Here is an 18691-nt window from a genome sequence, read left to right as displayed (position 1 = left end):
CTGATATTGACATTTATTCCCAACAGGAAATGTACGTGAAAAACCTGGTAAGTATGCTTCATGAAATGAACGAACAAGTTTCTGTCACCTTCTCTCCTCTCTCCACAGAGCCAACACACCCCTTCATCCCAGGAGATCAAGTGCTAGTCAAGCAACTGGCCCACAAAAAGAGGATCGGACCAATCTACTCTGGACCTTGGAAGGTTGAAAAGGTGTCCAGAACTGCGGTCCTGACTGACCAAGGAAATACCTGGATCCACGCCAGCAGGCTGAAAAAGTGCCCACCGCTTCCCACAACCCCCGACCCCCCACCTATTGAAGAAGAACCCGACCCACCCGAACAGCTACCGGAACTGCAAGAGATTCAGGAAGGCATTGGACAATTAACCCTTGAAACCTTACACGATAGCGAGGAAGAAGCGAGGAAGAAGGACAAGCATAAGAACTTGTAGAAATGTTTTTACCTTCAGTGTCAGGGAAGGCTGTATGCCTTTGGGGTAGTCTGGTACTACTTGTATTTCTGCCCACATGGTTTATAGCCAACTGTATATATCATCCAGAAGACTTAGGTCTATTAAAAGGGATATGTGGACCACCTAAGATGAATAATACCCCCGGCCAAAGACATAGTAGAAGTATTATACCCGTTAATGAGTCACGGGTCAAGGGACTGACTGACAAGATGTTACTACTAAAATTCAAATATAGCTATGCTCAAAAATCCGGTTTTGAGAAATGCTGGATCTGCAGCAAGCTACATCCCAGTACAGCTAGAATCCCTCTCATGGCAGTCCCCTTGAATTTTACCCCCCTCCTTAATGGAACACCCCCTATTGTCCTAACGAATGTTACTAGGACCCTTCCAAATAAAACCCTCACTTTGCAAATTATAGGTAGAAGCCACTTCCCAGACTGGTGTTTCCAACTGGGAAACACCACAGATGGAGCCGAGGTTTGCAAACAAACAAAACTTAACATTTCAATGACATCGCTTAACAGTCCTTCTTTCTTCCATACTTCAGATCCCACCCTAAATGCCACCTTTTTAGACTTTCTTAGCTCCAGTACCAAGTCTACAATACACCAATTAATGTCAATTCTGGTGCTCTCTGGCCTTTCTGATACTCTTAGGAACGTGTTCCATAAACGGCCCCTAGCTCTAGGAAATACCACATATATATGCTGCGGCAAACTCTGTCACCCCTGGATCCCAACCAAACCCCAGGGGTGGTGTTACCTTGCAGCCCTGGTTCCTATTATGGGGGTATTAGGGGATAACAAGGGAAGTCACCTCCTTGAAGCTAGCATGCATCCTAGATATCCCCTTAGACACCGTAATAAACGAGAATTGTTTTTATAAAAAGATATGGCCTGGGCATGGTTCCCTTCCTGGACAGGGTGGGGAATTGACCTAATGAAAAGATTAAATAATTACACTGGCATAATTGATGAGATTCTGGAGAAAAATTCTGATGACATAACCAAACTAAATCTAGAAACTAGGGCAATTAGGAAGCAACTAGAACTACATGAGTTGGCTATAGAAAGTATGAGTGCAGCCCTTACTGGCCTCTGTGAGATTACTGAGGATTATGAGTGCTGTACCTGGATTCATAATACCAGCATCGAAGTCCCAGACTACTATGACGTTATTGCCCAACACAGGGAAGAGGTAAATAAACTACAGAAAGAGGCAAGAAACATAGGAAAAAACTGGGATCCATTCTCGAGCAGTTTTAGTTTTGGGGGATTAATATCTTGGCTCCGAAATACTGCCATGACAATTGCCACTGTGATTCTCTTCATTCTATTTTTATATGCCTGTTATAAGATAATCAAATGTTTATGTAAAAAGGGAAACACGGCCGCTCCGGAGGATCTGAAACTCACTTCCATTGTTAAAGGTCCAACGGTATGGTATAAAAACCAAGAGCACGAGGGTTCGGAGTATGAAGCCTGTGCTATTAAATTAGAAAAGGAATGATCAGTATGTAAATCACAGAATGATCAAAGGGAGGATTATAAGGGAATACCTATTGAAATTACCAAAGATATACTAAGTCAAAAATCTAAGATAATATGCTTAGGCTTGCATTTCAATAGGTTCAGAATTAAGATGCAAGATGTTGACATATCAGGAAACATCTGCCTGTGGTGAGAGGCACAGAGATAGATAGGACTGGTTACGCAAGAATATGGTCAGTCAGCAGATGCTGAAAGGGCAAAATAACTGTCAGAAGATTGTATTTAACCTTTGACTTACATTTCAGGAAAGAACTAATGTCATGAGTTTAAGAAAATTGTTGATGTATGTGTAAAATCACCCTATTGGCCCCTCACAGGGCAGGGCTTTGTGAAATACCACATAAAAGACGGTCCACTTTCCATTAAACCTTGTAATCAGTTACCACGTACCCACGAGTATGTGTATTTGGTTATCCGCCGGCGATTGGGACCTTCATTGAGCCACTCCAGCCTAGGCTATCCAGGGGAATCTAGAAGACGAACACCTTACATATACCCCTAACAAAAGAGGGATATAGAGTCCTCAGAATATCTTGTGCACTAAATTCTGGAGCATCCAAAAGTCCCCCTACACCCCATCCAAATTCAATGAGCATTAAACCTTAAAAAGACACTCATTGCCTGGTCATTGCATTGCGAAACTGTGGGGCTGCTGTGTGCCTGGCTGCCATACACTCACTTGGGAATATAAACTGGGATAATTCTGCAGGGCCTGTTAGGGGGTCTGTACTAAACAATAATTTCCTACCTAGGTAGCAAGGCTGCAAATAAGTTTTGCCTTAGTATTACTGGTACTCAAGGATATATTCCAAACTAGAATCGGAGAGACAGGTAAATATTACCATACAGTCTACAGTTTTAAAATACATTTACTGAAAGACAATGTTTTGAACTAGGGATGGTATTATATATTTACCAGGTGACAGTGCACCTGTCAATAAGTAAATTGGTAGCAAATTGTCAGTGACTGTCATGAGTGACTTTGAAAAAAATAGCTAATGTGGCAGATACTGAACATTTTTCTTTTCTCTGCGAGAACAGTGTGTCAATCTGCAAAGATCCCAACATAGAGCATTCTATAAAGATTGACAGGGATTCATCAGACTTCAAGAGAAAAGTGGTTTGGAGATTTAGCAACTTACCAAGTGGGTTAAATATATTCCATAAAGGATTTGTATTTCTATTGAAGTTACTGACTTATAATTCATCGCGTTTCTGTAATTTACATTTGCTTAAAGCGGAGGTCCACCCTAAAGAGCTTCCGCTCATTGGAACCATCCCCCCCTCCGGCGCCACAATTGGCACCTTTCAGGGGGGATGGGGGTGCAGGTACCTGTACAGTACAGGTATCTGCCCCCACTTCCGGCATAGATATTTGCAGAATATACGCCCCTTTCCGCAGATATCTATGCCCCTTTCCGAAGGTCCCCGCTGTCTGCTGGGAAACACACGGATCCCAGAGACAGCGGGGACCATCCATATTGCGCAGCGCGACTCGCGCATGCGCAGTAGGGAACTGGGAAATGAAGCCGCAAGGCTCCACTTCCTGATTCCCATACCCAAGATGGCGGTGGCTGCACCCGAGAGACGATCGAGAGATCAGCTTCGGGTGCCATTATTATAAGTGTCATTATTTTAAAAGTCAGCAGCTGCAGTATTTGTAGCTGCTGGCTTTAAAAAAAAAAAAAAAAAAAAAACGGCAGACTCCCGCTTTAAATACAATGGTCCACTAAAATAACCAATATTGTAGACACATGAAAAAACAGAATGTCTGTTATTCGCACTTGCTTAAGGGCCCTACCACACAAGCATGATGGTTAGGTCATGTTTTTACAACTTCCTGACCACCTATCAGTGCCACTCATAACTATTAAAACAGGGAGTGGATGGAGGTGCACACAAAGCAAAAATAAAGCTGCCTGCCGAGTATGGCTGGCATTGATGCTTTGCTACTGCCTCAATTCTCGTCTTTTAAAAACACACCTCAAGCTTGCAGCAAATGCACTGTAAATGTGTCTATGGCATTTACAGCTTGTTTAATGTGCAGTTGCAAAGCATCCAAAGTGATCATTTCCCATTTAAGCTTTAAATAAAATATAAAAAAATATCTTACAGGGTGTTTGAGAAACGTTTCCAGATGCATTTTGAGAAGTGTTGCCTTGAACACCTATGCAATGCATCCGAAGTGCTCATTAGACTGAAAATTGATAAATGAGGATCCACTGGGTAGTAGTGCGGACACTCATAAACACCAATACTACAACTGTACCAAGTCCCAAGATTATTATTATACATGATTTATTATTATTATTATTATACGCAAATTATATAGCGCCAACAGTTTACGCAGCGCTTTGCAATGTATAGGGGGGACAACACGAATACAGTATAGTTCAATACAAAAAGGTACAGGAGGGCCCTGCTCATAGAGCTTACATTATAAAGGGAGGGGGTGGTACAAAAGGTAATAGTTGCAGAGAATGATTTGATGGGGTGGCTTGGGGACAGTTAGGGGGTGTGGGATAGGCTTAATCTAGATATATGTATATAATAATGTATATATAATCTAGATTTGTGACCAACAAAATAAACCACAGTTCATGGACTTTATAGACACAACCAAAGTACAATAAAATTATAAAGCTTTATTAATGCACTAAAAGAACATTTAAAAACATAGTAGCATGTTGTACCCTAAATCATTAAGGTTGGTGGCCTAGTTCAAATCACCCAACAAATCGAATTACTGATTAGAAGTACAACTAATAAAAATAGTAAGAGTTTCCACTACCCCTTTACAAGAGACTCAACATGTTTTGCGTATTTTGCTTCCTCAGGAGAAAAGGGTGCTGGTATAGAAATGTTACCTAAAGCAAAAGAATAAAATGGACTAGAAAGTAATAGTTCATATACCGTTTTCACCCTCCAGGTGTATTTAAATCTATTCCCAAAAGCCAACTTACTCGGATAAATTGTATTGCAAATGATCCAGAGAGACGCAATCAGGGACTTAATCTAATGGAAAATGGACTCACACAAAGGGGTTAAATACATAAAGAATGGGTGATGATTTCATTAGACATCAAACCCAAAATTATTAGACAAAGCAGCATTCCATTGCAAGACAGACTAGTGAGGACTTATCAATATCATACCCCCACCCAGGGACGTAACTAGAAATCACAGGGCCCCATAGCAAAATGTTGTATGAGCACCCCCTGCAAACAGCCCCCCCCCCACAAAAATGAACTGTGCATATCAGATGACAATCTGTCTCCCACTCCCTTCCTGCCTCCTCGTGTGCCAAAAATGAGGTCCCTTCCCAGGAATACTTGAGCGTTCTGCCCCGCCCACTCTGCTCTCTGCTCCTGCTGTATGCAGCTGTGTGTGTCGGGACACAGCCGGACTTGCAGGGCCCAGGAGGCTTAACAGTAAACTTACATTCCTCATCCTCACGGGACACTTTTTTTGTCGGTGGGCAGGGTTTTATTAAAATGAAGGGGTGGACATTTGTTTCTAGGTGTGGCCTAGTGGGGAAAGAAAAATGTGGCATGCAAAGCGTGCCACGGCCAAGTATGGGCGTGGTTTAACCATAATACCGGGCGTGGCTTAAAGGGACGTGACTCAAAGGGGTGTGGTTAGAGTCTGAGATGAATGAGGGATGGAGGGAGAAACAAAGAAAGAAAGAGAGAGAGAGGAAGGAAAAAAGAGGAATGGAGGTACAGCAGGCCCAGATCCTACACCACAATAGAAATATGTGTATTCCAGAAAGTTTAACAATCAGCAGATAAACACCTGGTGTTAGCGATCCAATCATCCCGGCACCATGATTGTTATGGTGTCAGGGTGATTGAAGCGCATTTCTATTATTACATTGTAATATATAATTAAATATGTCAACTTACCATAATGCAGAATCAGAATCAGTGGGAGCCCCGAGTGTGTCACTTGCCACGTCGCCTGCCACCAGATGCCATCAGGTTTCCCCAGCGGAGTGCTTCCTTACATCTCAGGTGTCACTGTCCCCAGCCAGCGCAGTGCTTCCTTATATCTCAGGTGTCACTGTCTCCAGCGGAGTGCTTCCTTACATCTCAGGTGTCACTGTCCCCATCTAGCGGAGTGCTTCCTTACATCTCAGGTGTCACTGTCCCCAGGCAGCAGAGTGCCTCCTTACATCTCAGGGGTCACTGTCCCAAGCAAGCGCAGTGCTTCCTTACATCTCAGGTGTCACTGTCCCCAGCAGAGTGCTTCCTTACATCTCAGGTGTCACTGTCTCCAGCCAGCGGAGTGCTTCCTTACATCTCAGGTGTCACTGTCCCCAGCCAGCGGAGTGCTTCCTTACATCTCAGGTGTCACTGTCCCCAGGCAGCGGAGTGTCTCCTTACATATCAGGGGTCACTGTCCCAAGCGAGCGCAGTGCTTCCTTACATCTCAGGTGTCACTGTCCCCAGCAGAGTGCTTCCTTACATCTCAGGTGTCACTGTCCCCAGCCAGCGGAGTGCTTCCTTACATCTCTGGTGTCACTTCCCCAGCCAGTGGAGTGCCTCCTTACATCTTAGGTGTCACTGTCCCCAGCCAGCGGAGTGCCTCCTTACATCTCAGGTGTCACTGTCCCCAGCGGAGTGCCTCCTTACATCTCAGGTGTCACTGTCCTCAGCAGAGTGCTTCCTTACATCTCAGGTGTCACGGTCCCCAGCCAGCAGAGTGCTTCCTTACATCTCAGGTGTCACGGTCCCCAGCCAGCAAAGTGCTTCCTTACATCTCAGGTGTCACGGTCCCCAGCCAGCAGAGTGCTCCCGTACATCTCAGGTGTCACTGTCCTCAGCGGAGTGCCTCCTTACATCTCAGGTGCCCCCCCCCCCCCCCAATGGAGCCCTTCTATATCCCAACAGCAGTGTCTCCACCGTCCTTACTGAAGGCCAAGGGGGGAACAAAATAGAGGTGGAGCCGGGCAGCTACAATAGAAATTGAGCCCACCTCCCACCCCTTTCCACAGCAGATCACAGATGACAGACAGACCGGGGGCAGGGGGTGGGCGGCACCACAGCTCTATTTCTATTGTAGCCATTCGGCAGGCTCTCTTCTCGTGTCTAACTTGTCTGGTCGTCTGGTTCCGCCACTGCCCCCACCCCTCCTGCAACATTCCTGGGACCTAAAAACAATGGTTCCTTCCAATGACCAGGGGTACATTTTGTGTCAACCACATAGAGGTCACATAGAGGTCATAGGATTGAAATTAAAGGCTATTACACATGTCAGTCTTCATATGTGATCTATGTGATTAAATGTCCTTGTGGGCTCCTCTGTGTTGGTAAGACAACCCAAAAAGTAAACGACCGCTTTGCCCGGCACAAATATTCTCTATAAGAAACAAACTAACACTAGCTACGCATTTGAGTAAGTGGAGAGGTGCCAACCATGAGTTAATTTTAAGAAGGAAAGGGAAAGAAGTACAGTGAATTCACTCTTTGGATACTAAGTACCCCAAAGGGTTAAACTCAGAAATCGATCTGTACGTTTGTATGAGTGACTCATGGAGTATGTTCAACATATGACCTGTTTTAAATTACAGTGGCATGCAAAAGTATCCCCCCCTGGCATTTTCCGTGTTTTGTTGCCTCACAACCTGGAATTAGCATTGAATGTTTGCAGATTTGCATCATTTAATTTACAGAACATGCCCAAAACTCAACTTTGAAGATTTTTTTTTTATTGTGAAACAAATAGGATAAAAAGAGAAAAAGTCAATGTGCATAACTATTCACCCCCCTAAAGTCAGTACTTTGTAGATAAATAAAATTGTGATGCGCTAATTACAAAACATTCAAATAGCCACAATAAAACAAGTAGTGTGCAATTATAGAGCTGTATAAAGTGCAACCGTGCATAAATAAATCAGAGAATGACTCTGTGCATATATAACAATGAACTAAAGTAGAGCTGCAATAGACCATAAGGTCATCCCAGTTGAAGTCTCGACGACGTAACGCGTAGGAACCCGGAAGTGACGTTCGTATCCGGTTTTGCCTGCTGTCTGTCAAATGTGCTTACTTTTGCTTCACTTGTGAGTAGTTTTAATCCTTTAAATAAATTGTTATATTTTAAAAACAACTACACTATGGCGGTTTTCTCTGATTTATTCCCCTGAGTCTACCCACCATCCATAAGGAAGCTAAAGAAGTCTCCCAAAGAGTTTGTTTATACAGCCATCCCTGCAATCATCTTGGTGTCCATTACTAATTTTGCTGTGTTACCCACAGCAGTGAGGTAATTGCATAGCATTAACACTACTTGCACGGATCACCACGGATGGATTTATTGCCCAGCACGTTGCACGTTTAGTGTGTCTACCGAATTGCACGTTTTGATCTGATTGTGTATGGGACATCTTATATAAATCACAATTGTCACTCGGATTTAAAATCTGTTTATTTTTCTTTGCTTATATATATTTTTGGCTTCATTTCTTACACGTTTAATACGTTCACACATCCTATATTTTGATATATATGGTAAATTCATGTTTTTTTGCACATAGAGTCACTTTATGATTTTTGCACTAGGTAATCACCTTATGGTCTATTGCAGCTCTACTTTAGTTCATTGTTATATATGCACAGAGTCATTCTCTGATTTATTTATGCACGGTTGCACTTTATACAGCTCTATAATTGCACACTACTTGTTTTATTGTGGCTATTTGAATGTTTTGTAATTAGCGCATCACAATTTTATTTATTTACTTTTATCAGTGAGAGACAACTCATTTAGTGACTGCTGCTTTTTTTCATTAGTTATTCTCGCGCTCTCCTATTTTTTTCCATAGAGCGCGGAAGCCTTTAGATACACTTACCAGTACTTTGTAGAGCCACCTTGTGCGGCTAAGACAGCTCCAAGTCACTTTGGATAAGTCTCTATGAGCTTGCTACAAGAAATTACACTTTGAAATTGCAACAATGTAAAGTAGTGAGTGTACATCTTGTATAAGGCTCGGTTCACACAGGGGCGACACGACTTCAGGACGACTTTGTGAGGCAACTTGGAGACGACTTGAACACGACTTAGAAACGACCTGGGGCGACTTACAACACAACTTTAAGTCGCCCCAGGCCAGGCGACTTTTGCCGTGCCCAATCAGAGAATGAGCTCTGAAGGGGCTCTGAAAAAAATTTGCCGTGGGTTCCCCCTCCGAGAGCATAACAGGCCCTTAGGTCTGGTATGGATTCCAAGGGGAACCCCCTACGCCGAAAAAATGGCATGGGGGTCCCCCCCAGATCCACACCAGACCCTTATCCGAGCACGCTACCCGGCCGGCCAGGAAAGGGAGTGGGGACGAGCGGGCGCCCCCCCACCCCAAAGCACCTTGTCCCCATGTTAATGAGGACAAGGGCCTCTTCCCGACAACCCTGGCCGTTGGTTGTCGGGGTCTGCGGGCGGGGGGCTTATCTGAATCCGGGAGCCCCCTTTAATAAGGGGGCCCCCGGATACCGGCCCCCCACCCTATGTGAATGAGTATGGGGTACAATGCCCGCAGACCCTGACAACCAACAGCCAGGGTTGTCGGGAAGAGACCCTTGTCCTCATCAACATGGGGACAAGGTGCTTTGGGGTGGGGGGGCCTCACGCCCCCCCTCCGCCAAGGCACCCCCCATGTTGAGGGTACGCGGCCTGGTACGGCCGCCCGCTCGTCCCCACCCCCTTTCCTGGCCGGCCGGGTAGCGTGCTCGGATAAGGGTCTGGTGTGGATCTGGGGGGGACCCCCACGCCGTTTTTTCAGCGTAGGGGGTTCCCCTTGGAATCCATACCAGACCTAAGGGCCTGGTATGCTCTCGGAGGGGGAACCCACGCCAATTTTTTTTCATAAATTTGGCGTGGAGTTCCTCCTTCAGAGCTAATAATTCTGTCAAAGTCGCCTCCGTATAGACAGAGATCCGACTTGGAGGCGACCTGCATTGAAATCAATGGGTACAAGTCGCCTACAAGTCGGATTGAAGTAGTACAGGAACTTCTTTTGAAGTCGGAGCGACTTCAGTAGCGTGCATTAAGACGGCTCTCATTCACTTACATTGATTTTTAAATGTTGTCCGACCTGAGGCGACTAGGGGCGACCTGAAGTCGGATCTGAGTCGCCCCTGTGTGAACCGAGCCTTACAGTGTAAATTTGCTAAAATCAAAATAACTCAACACAAAGCCATTAATGTCTAAACTGCTGGTAACAAAAGTGAGTACACCCCTAAGTGAAAACAAATCTTCCTTTGCATTTCAGACTTATAGGCTTTTTGAATATGCCTCTGGAAATGATTAATCCTTTGAAATGCTTCTCATAGTACTCCTTCTCCCTATAAGCTGACCTCAAACTCCAGTCACATCGATCAATTAAAGAGTTAAACCTCCTTGCTGTAAATTATTAATCAAGTGACAACAGTTCTCAAATGTGGAAGAAATAAAACCGTGTCTAATGCGTGGCAAAATATATCAATAAATATATTAAAAACATACATTGTGTAATAAATTAAAAATTCATAGACAGTATAAAGTGCTGATGTGCTAACGAATAATCACATGCAGGTGTGGATACAAACAAAGGAATGCCAATACACAGACAGACGTGACTGTGATTTTAAATAAATAATAAACAACTTAATGAATATAAAACTGAAAATAAAAAATAAAAAATATAATAATTGTAGCGCAGGCTCCTGAAGAGCATGCGCTGTGTTTTTTTTTACATTTTAAGGTTACACCTGAACTGCAGTTTGGTTTGGGTAAAATTGCTTAAATTTGGACCTCAGCATCAGTCTGACTGGACTATGGGATGTTCAGCCTGGCCACAGGGGGCACTGTCTCTTCTGGCAGGTATGGAACTACAGTCTGGTTGGGTGCTTTAAGATTACTCTCTCTCTGAGCCCGCCCAATGGGAGTGGCACTCTTGCTGTGCTTTCTGGGAGAGGGTACTTAAGATGCGGATGTCATGTGGTTCGGGGTTCCGGTCCAGAAGGATGTGCTGACTTCATGGTCCTGGTCCTCCTGACCAGCCCCCAGGAAGGCTATGGCCTGGGGTGCAGATCCACCCAACTTGTTGTCTCTGGGCTGGCTAGCCCGAGGCAAGGAAACTAAAGGAGGATTCTGAGGTGGTTGGGTGCCGTTTTCGGTTTGGGAGAGACCCCGTGACTTCATAGCTATCCAGGGGAGGGAAGAAGGCCACGTACAGGTTGGTCTCGTGGTTTCAAGAGCCTGGAGGAGCTGAAGTACCTAAGAGAATCCGGTCTCATGGATATCGCCAAGCTGGCTGAAAGATCCAGGTATCACACGAGTGTTCTACAACAACGTCTGTGGCAGAGACTTATTCTTGTACGTTCTACAACAACATCTGTGGCAGAGACCTTGTGAGAGAGGGACTATCCAACCTGGGTGAACATCCAGTTGTGAATGACTACTCTCTAGATTCAGTCAAAGTAAGCAAGTCCTTCAGTATAGACTTTGACACTAATGACCCGTACACACGATCGGACTATCTGGCGGACTTGGTCCAGCGGACCAGAGTCCACCAGACAATCCGTCCGTGTGTGGGCTCTGGCAAACTTTTTTTCCCCAAAAGTTCAGCGGACTTAGAAAGAAGTTTTGACTCAAAATTGTCCGCCAAGACCCCCGAAGTCGGAAGAAGAGGCGGCGGTGACAGAAGACCGAGCCACCGCTAGTAAAAGAGCTAGGAGAAGAAAGCGGAGGTCCGGCAAGAAGAACCGAAGAGGGGGACAAGACCCCTGAAGTCGGAAGAAGACCCCCAGGCAGCGGCGGCGACAAAGAAGAAGAAAGCCGGGGTCCTCCGCTAGTAAAAGAGCTAGCAGAAGATAGCGGAGAAGTCCGACGAGAAGACCCCCCAAGACGGAAGACCACCGGAGCCGTGTAATAAATTATTTTAAAACCTTGTGTTGTGTTTTATTTACACTTTTTTTCACCAGGTGAATGAGTAGGGGTACATTGTACCCCATACTCATTCACATAGGGTGGGGGGCCAGTATCTGGGGGCCCCCTTATTAAAGGGGGCTCCCAGATTCCGATAAGCCCCCTGCCCGCAGACCCCGACAACCAACGGCCAGGGTTGTCGGGAAGAGGCCCTTGTCTTCATCAATATGGGGACAAGGTGCTTTGGGATGGGGGTGCCGCAGGGCCCCCTTCCCCAAAGCACCCCCCCATGTTGAGGGCACGCGGCCTTGTACGGTTTAGGAGGGGTGGCGCTTGCTCATCCCCACCCCCTTTCCTGACCGGCCGCATGCTCAGATAAGGGTCTGATATGGACCTTTGGGGGGGACCCCCACGCCGTTTTTTCAGCATAGGGCTTCCCCTTTAATTCCATACCAGGTGACGGGGCCAGCGACGTGTCAATCCCGCCGCCGAAGGTGGCAACATTGACTTCCTTCGCTAGTCCCGTCTACCTGGAGCCGCTTTCAAAATGAACGGACTTTCCTCAGTGTGTGGGCAAGTCCATTCATTTCAAAAGTCCGGCCATAGTCCGGCAGTTTGTCCGCCGCACCTAGTCCGCCGGAAAAGTCTGGTCGTATGTGGGCAGGTCCGCTCGTTTGGAAAGTCCGGCGGACCTCTGCTTCAAAGTCCGAAGGTTTGTCCGCCGGACTAAGTCCACCAGATAGTCCGATTGTGTGTACGTGGCATAACAGTACCTGAACTTTCTTCCTGACCCTCTGATCCCAATTTAAGAGACTGTTAATTTTCTACATTTTGCAAATAAAAATCCCTTTATGCGGATCTGTCGTCAGTCTCTGAGTTTACTGGGCCATCTACCACGGGAACCCCTAGACATAGATCGAGGAGGAGAAGGTAACGGTAAGCCCAATCAAACCAGCAGCACCTTCGGGGGTTAGTGCTACATAATAAATAATGCCACAAATAAAGGGCAGGGGAAAAAATATCAGTCCAAGGTATTTAAGTAGATAATTGGACACTGGTCTGGGTCCAAAGTGCAGAGTGCAAATAAGTGAATGTTCTATAGGAACAGCACGTGGGGGTTTCTTAAGAGCAACCACATCTGGTGACACTGTGACTTTAAATATAAAGTGATCCTTCGGTGTTAGTGACACCCGTAGATGTACTAAATAATTACCTTACTGCTGTAAGGTAAACAGCATTTAGGGGATAAGGGGGAGATAAATCTTGCGCGTTCCTCCTATATACCAGTATGGATAGGGTTTGTGCAGCGGTGGTCACTCCATTTCTCTCCAGGGGGGGGGTGTATATTATACCATAACCATAAGTTGAGTTTATTTTAAAAATATAGGTTTACTCACGAGCTTGTTGCTTGTTTGTACATTGCTCTGTTTGTTCTCATTAATTGTAAGTACCGTATTTGCCGGCGTATAAGACGACCTTTTACACTTAAAAAAAACTGAGCAAAAAGGAGGGGTCGTCTTATACGCCGGGTCAGCTGCTGGGATGCCTTCTGGATGTCCGGTAATACTGTATGTAGCTTCGGCTACATACAGTATATACCACTGAACCAATCCCAGTGAGCGATGTATTCAAATAAATACAGAGCCTGCTCGGATTGGAGTAACAATCTCTGCCAATCCGAGCAGGCTACACACAGTAGCCTGCTCCGATTGGCTTTGAGAGTGAGGCGCGGGCTGATGATGTAACAGCCTCCGCCAATCCCAGCAGGCTTTGTATTCATTAATAGAATACATTGCTCGCCGTGATTGGCTCCAGCACCAGCAAGAAGGAAGAAGGAAATGGCTCCAGCAAGAATGAAGAAGAGGGATATGAAGCGTCGGAAGCCTCGGAATGGGGGGTCGTCTTAAACGGTGAGTACGGACAAAACATTTTAAAAACCTGCACAGTTAGGGGGGTCGTCTTATATGCCGGGTCGTCTTATACGCTGGCAAATACGGTAAACCTATATTTTTTAAATTAACTCAACTTATGGTTAAATATACTACACCATAGTAGGCTCTTTATCCCTCTCTCTTACCGATTATACTGAGTACCCAAGCGATCCCTGGGACCCACCCCCCAGAGAGAAATGGAGTGACGCCCACTGCACAAACCCTATCCATACTGGTATATAGGAGAAATGCGCAGGATTTATCCCCCCTTATCTTCTAAATGCTATTTACCTTACAGAAGTAAGGTAATTATTTAGTACATCTACGGGTGTCGCTAACACCGAAGGATCACTTTAAATTTAAAGTCACAGTGTTACCTGATGTGGTTGCTCTTAAATAAACCCCCAGATGCTGTTACTATAGAACATTTATTTATTTGCACTCTGCACTTTAGACCCAGATTAGTGTCCAATTATCCACTTATATACCTTGGACTGATATATTTTCCCCTGCTCTTTATTTGTTACATTATTTATTATTAGATTTTTTATTTTGTATTTTCACTTGTTGTTTATTATTTATTTAAAATCATAGTCACGTCTGTCTGTGCATTGGCATTCCCTTGTTTGTATCCACACCTGCATGTGATTATTCGCTAGCACGTCAGAACTTTATACTGTCTATTAATTTTTAATTTATTACACTGTGTATGTTTTTATATATTTATTGATATATTTTGCCACATATTAGACACAGTTTTAGTTCTTCCACATTTGAGAACTGTTGTCACTTGATTAATACTAACACTTTATTAGGAGCGGAACACCATCACTGTATTATCACTGTATTATTGATTCCACATTGAGGAGTGTTTGACTCATACGGTGTTTGCAGCACCCTATACCTATACCTTATCAGTCCATAGTAGCGCAGGAGTACCCACTATACCTAAGCCTCCTTGCTGCTGCTCGTGATTGGTTTTTGATGTGGTGTCTCATCCCCCCTGCTCACCAGTCTAGCAGTACTGCTAAGGGGTCCATTCAATCTGGTGAATATAACCACTTAAGGGGGTGTGTGAAGCACAAATCACTTGTGTTATATTTGAGCACCACAGAACTTTGGAATATCAATTGCACATCAGCACTTTTGAAGAAATGTGTTTGGGACTGTTTTATTGTAATCTAATTCGGTCTTTCACTGGCTACATCCTTGTCATTTTTTTGGGATTTTGCTTTGTTTTTTTTACCTGCTATTATTTACAGTGCCTTGCAAAAGTATTCACCCCCCTTGGCATTTTACGTGGTTTGTTGCCTCACAACCTGGCATTAACATGGAATGTTTGAGGATTTACATCATTTAATTCACAGAAAATGCCCACAACTTTTTTTTAATTGTTGTATTGTATCACAATCTAATTCGGAATTTCACTACGTGCTTGTCACTTTTTTTCTGGATTTTGCTTTGTTTTTTACCTGCTATTATTTACTATATATGGTGTTTACTGAATATGAAGATAAAAAGGCATGTGTTTTCCCTATTTTTCTCTCCTTTCTATTTGATATTATAGGTTGACACCGGGGATGCATGTTAGAGTGAATAGGAATTTGTATCCATTCTCTAGCCTTTTTCATCTTGCTATTTTTGATTAAAGAGATCTTTGAAACGTGATGATGGATAATGACCTTGTTAATGCAATTGATTCCAATTATTCTTTCTTATAAATGATGTGAAAAGAATATCTCAATTGTGATATGTTCCAGTCTGAGGAAGGGCGCTAGCAATATAGCCCGAAACTGTAACTATATACTGGAACGCTTTTGATACATGTTTTGTTTGTTTTTCATTTTAACACATTTTTGTGCAGCAATCTTCTGAAGTTTCTTTCTTTCTATATCGTTTGGGATGGTCTGATTGCATTGAACTGGGCGACTGCCAATGTGCTGTTCACCACCACCGTAGAGGTAGAGGTAGAGGGGTAGATGTAGAGAGGTAGATGTAGAGAGGTAGATGTAGAGAGGTAGATGTAGAGATGGAGATGTAGAGATGGAGATGTAGAGATGGAGATGTAGAGATGGAGATGTAGAGATGGAGATGTAGAGATAGAGATGTAGAGATAGAGATGTAGAGATAGAGATGTAGAGATAGAGAGATGTAGATAAACAATGTACAAATCATAAACACCACCATTAAAAAAAAAATTGCATATAGCTGTTCGTTGCACTTACAAAGGGCGTCGGCCAGAACCAATGACCCAAGTAAGGTATACCACATGGGGAACCATAGACACAAAACCAAGGGCCATACAATAATATCAGCTGGATATGTAATCTAAAAAAACAAATGTACTGTCATTGCTCAGCACTTTACTGTGATGTACTGAGGCTTAGTCAGAGAGGCAGCACAGAGACCTAAGGTAACCCTGGAGGAGCTGCCGAGTTCCACAGCAGAGACTGGAGTGTCTGTATATAACATGACAATAAGCTCCATAGAGTTGGGCTTTATGTCACAGTGGCCATAAGAAAGCCATTACTTTCAGCAAAAAACAAAAGAGCACATTTTGAGGTTGCAAAAAGGCATGTGGGAGACTCCCAAAATGTATGGAGGAAGGTGCTCTGGTCTGATGAGACTAAAATTAAACTTTTTGACCATCAAAGAAAACACTATGTCTGACGCAAAACCAACACATCACATCACCCAAAGAACACCATCCCTGCTGTGGGGATGTTTTTCAGCAGTCGGGACTGGGAAACTGGTCAGAGTTGAGGGAAAGATGGTTGGTGATAAATACAGGGATATTCTTGATCAAAACCTGTACCACTCTGCGTGTGATTTGCGGCTAAGATGGAGGTTCACCTTCTAGTAGGACAATGACCCCAAACACACTGCTAAAGCAACACTTGAGTGGTTTAAGGGGAACATGTAAATGTGTTGGAATGGCCTAGTCAAAGCCCAGACCTCCATCCAATAGAAAATATGTGGTCATACTTAAAGATTACTGTTCACAAGTGCAAACCATCCAACTTGAAGGAGCTGGAGAAGTTTTGCAAGGAGGAATGGGCAAAAATCCCAGTGGTAAGATGTGACAAGCTCATAGAGACTTATCCAAAGGGACTTGGAGCTGTGATAGTCAGGAATGGTGGCTCTATAAAGTATTGACTTTAGGGGGGGGGGGGGGGGTGAATAGCTATGCACATGGACCTTTTCTGTTATTTTGTCCTATTTGTTGTATGCTTCACAATACAACAATTTAAAAAAAGTTGTGGGCATTTTCTGTGAATTAAATGATGTAAATCCTCAAACATTCCATGTTAATGCCAGGTTGTGAGGCAACAAACCACGTAAAATGCCAAGGGGGGTGAATACTTTTGCAAGGCACTGTAAATAATAGCAGGTAAAAAAAAACAAAGCAAAATCCAAAAAAAATGACAAGGATGTAGCCAGTGAAAGACCGAATTAGATTACAAAAAACAGTCCCAAACACAATATTTCTTAAAAAGTGCTGATGTGCAATTGATATTGCAAAGTTCTGTGGTGCTCAAATATAACACAAGTGATTTGTGCTTCACACCCCCCCCCCCTAATTGGTTAGACTCACCAGATCGAAGGACCCCTTAGCAGTACTGCATGTGGGTCAATCAGGCTTAGACTGGTGAGCAGGGGGATGAGACGCCACATCAAAAAACCATCACGAGCAGCAGCAAAGAGGTTTAACTCTTTAATTGATCGATGTGACTGGAGTTTGCGGGCAGCTTATAGGGAGAAGGAGTACTATGAGAAGCATTTCAAAGGATTAATCATTTCCAGAGGCATATTCAAAAAGCCTATAAGTCTTAACTGCAAAGGAAGATTTGTTTACACTTAGGGGTGTACTCACTTTTGTTGCCAGCGGTTTAGACATTAATGGCTGTGTGTTGAGTTATTTTGATTTTAGCAAATTTACACCATGATACAAGCTGTACACTCTCTACTTTACATTGTAGCAAAGGGACATTTCTTCAGTGTTGTCACATGAAAAGATATAATAAAATATTTACAAAAATGTGAGGGGTGTACTCATTTTGTGAGATACTATATATATATATATATATATATATATATATATATATATATATATATATATATATATATTGTAAAGTTTGGGGATACTAGCTCCACGGGACTAAGTGCATAAACCGGTATAAGGTGAAACCAAAATAAATTTATTTATAATTAAATCAAAAATAAAGCTTTTCTTCAGCATACAAAAAACGTAAAATTAAAGTCTGCTTATCTTTAGCACAAATAATACGAAAAGAAAAGCACCTACAGTTCTGTAGACAGGTCTTCACCAAAAAGTTTCTTTAGAGTCCTTGCAGAGATCTTTTTGCAGCCTCCAAAGCAGCAAAACAGCAAATACAACAACACAGCCAGACAGCTCCTCAGACAGGTGTTCATCTTCTTCTCCTCCTCACCACCATCTCTCTACTACTTCCTGTCTTATAGGCTTTCTTCTTGGAGGCTGTTAACCCCCTGTGGGCTGAATCCCTGAGGTCAGGGAGGGAGGCTCTTTCCCACCCAAATGTCACTTCAGAGCCTCCCAAATTCCGGGTCCCAACTATCTCTCTTAAAATATAGAGAGGACCGCGAGTCAGTCTTCTCCCGAAACTATCCCCGGAATTTGTCACCCATTTTTGGGTGACCCCCTGAGGCCTACCATGATTCCCTTAAAGGGACCACATCCCGAATATAGGCGCTACATAGCACCCGTCCAGGACCCAACCTTGGCATACTGTACAATATATATATATATGTATATATATATATATATATATATATATATATATATATATATA

Source organism: Lithobates pipiens, unplaced genomic scaffold, assembly GCF_037356315.1.
Source record: "Lithobates pipiens isolate NorthernLeopardFrog02 unplaced genomic scaffold, aLitPip1_a1.2 Scaffold_8, whole genome shotgun sequence".
Taxonomy (NCBI): Eukaryota; Metazoa; Chordata; class Amphibia; order Anura; family Ranidae; genus Lithobates; species Lithobates pipiens.
This window is presented reverse-complemented; position numbering follows the sequence as displayed.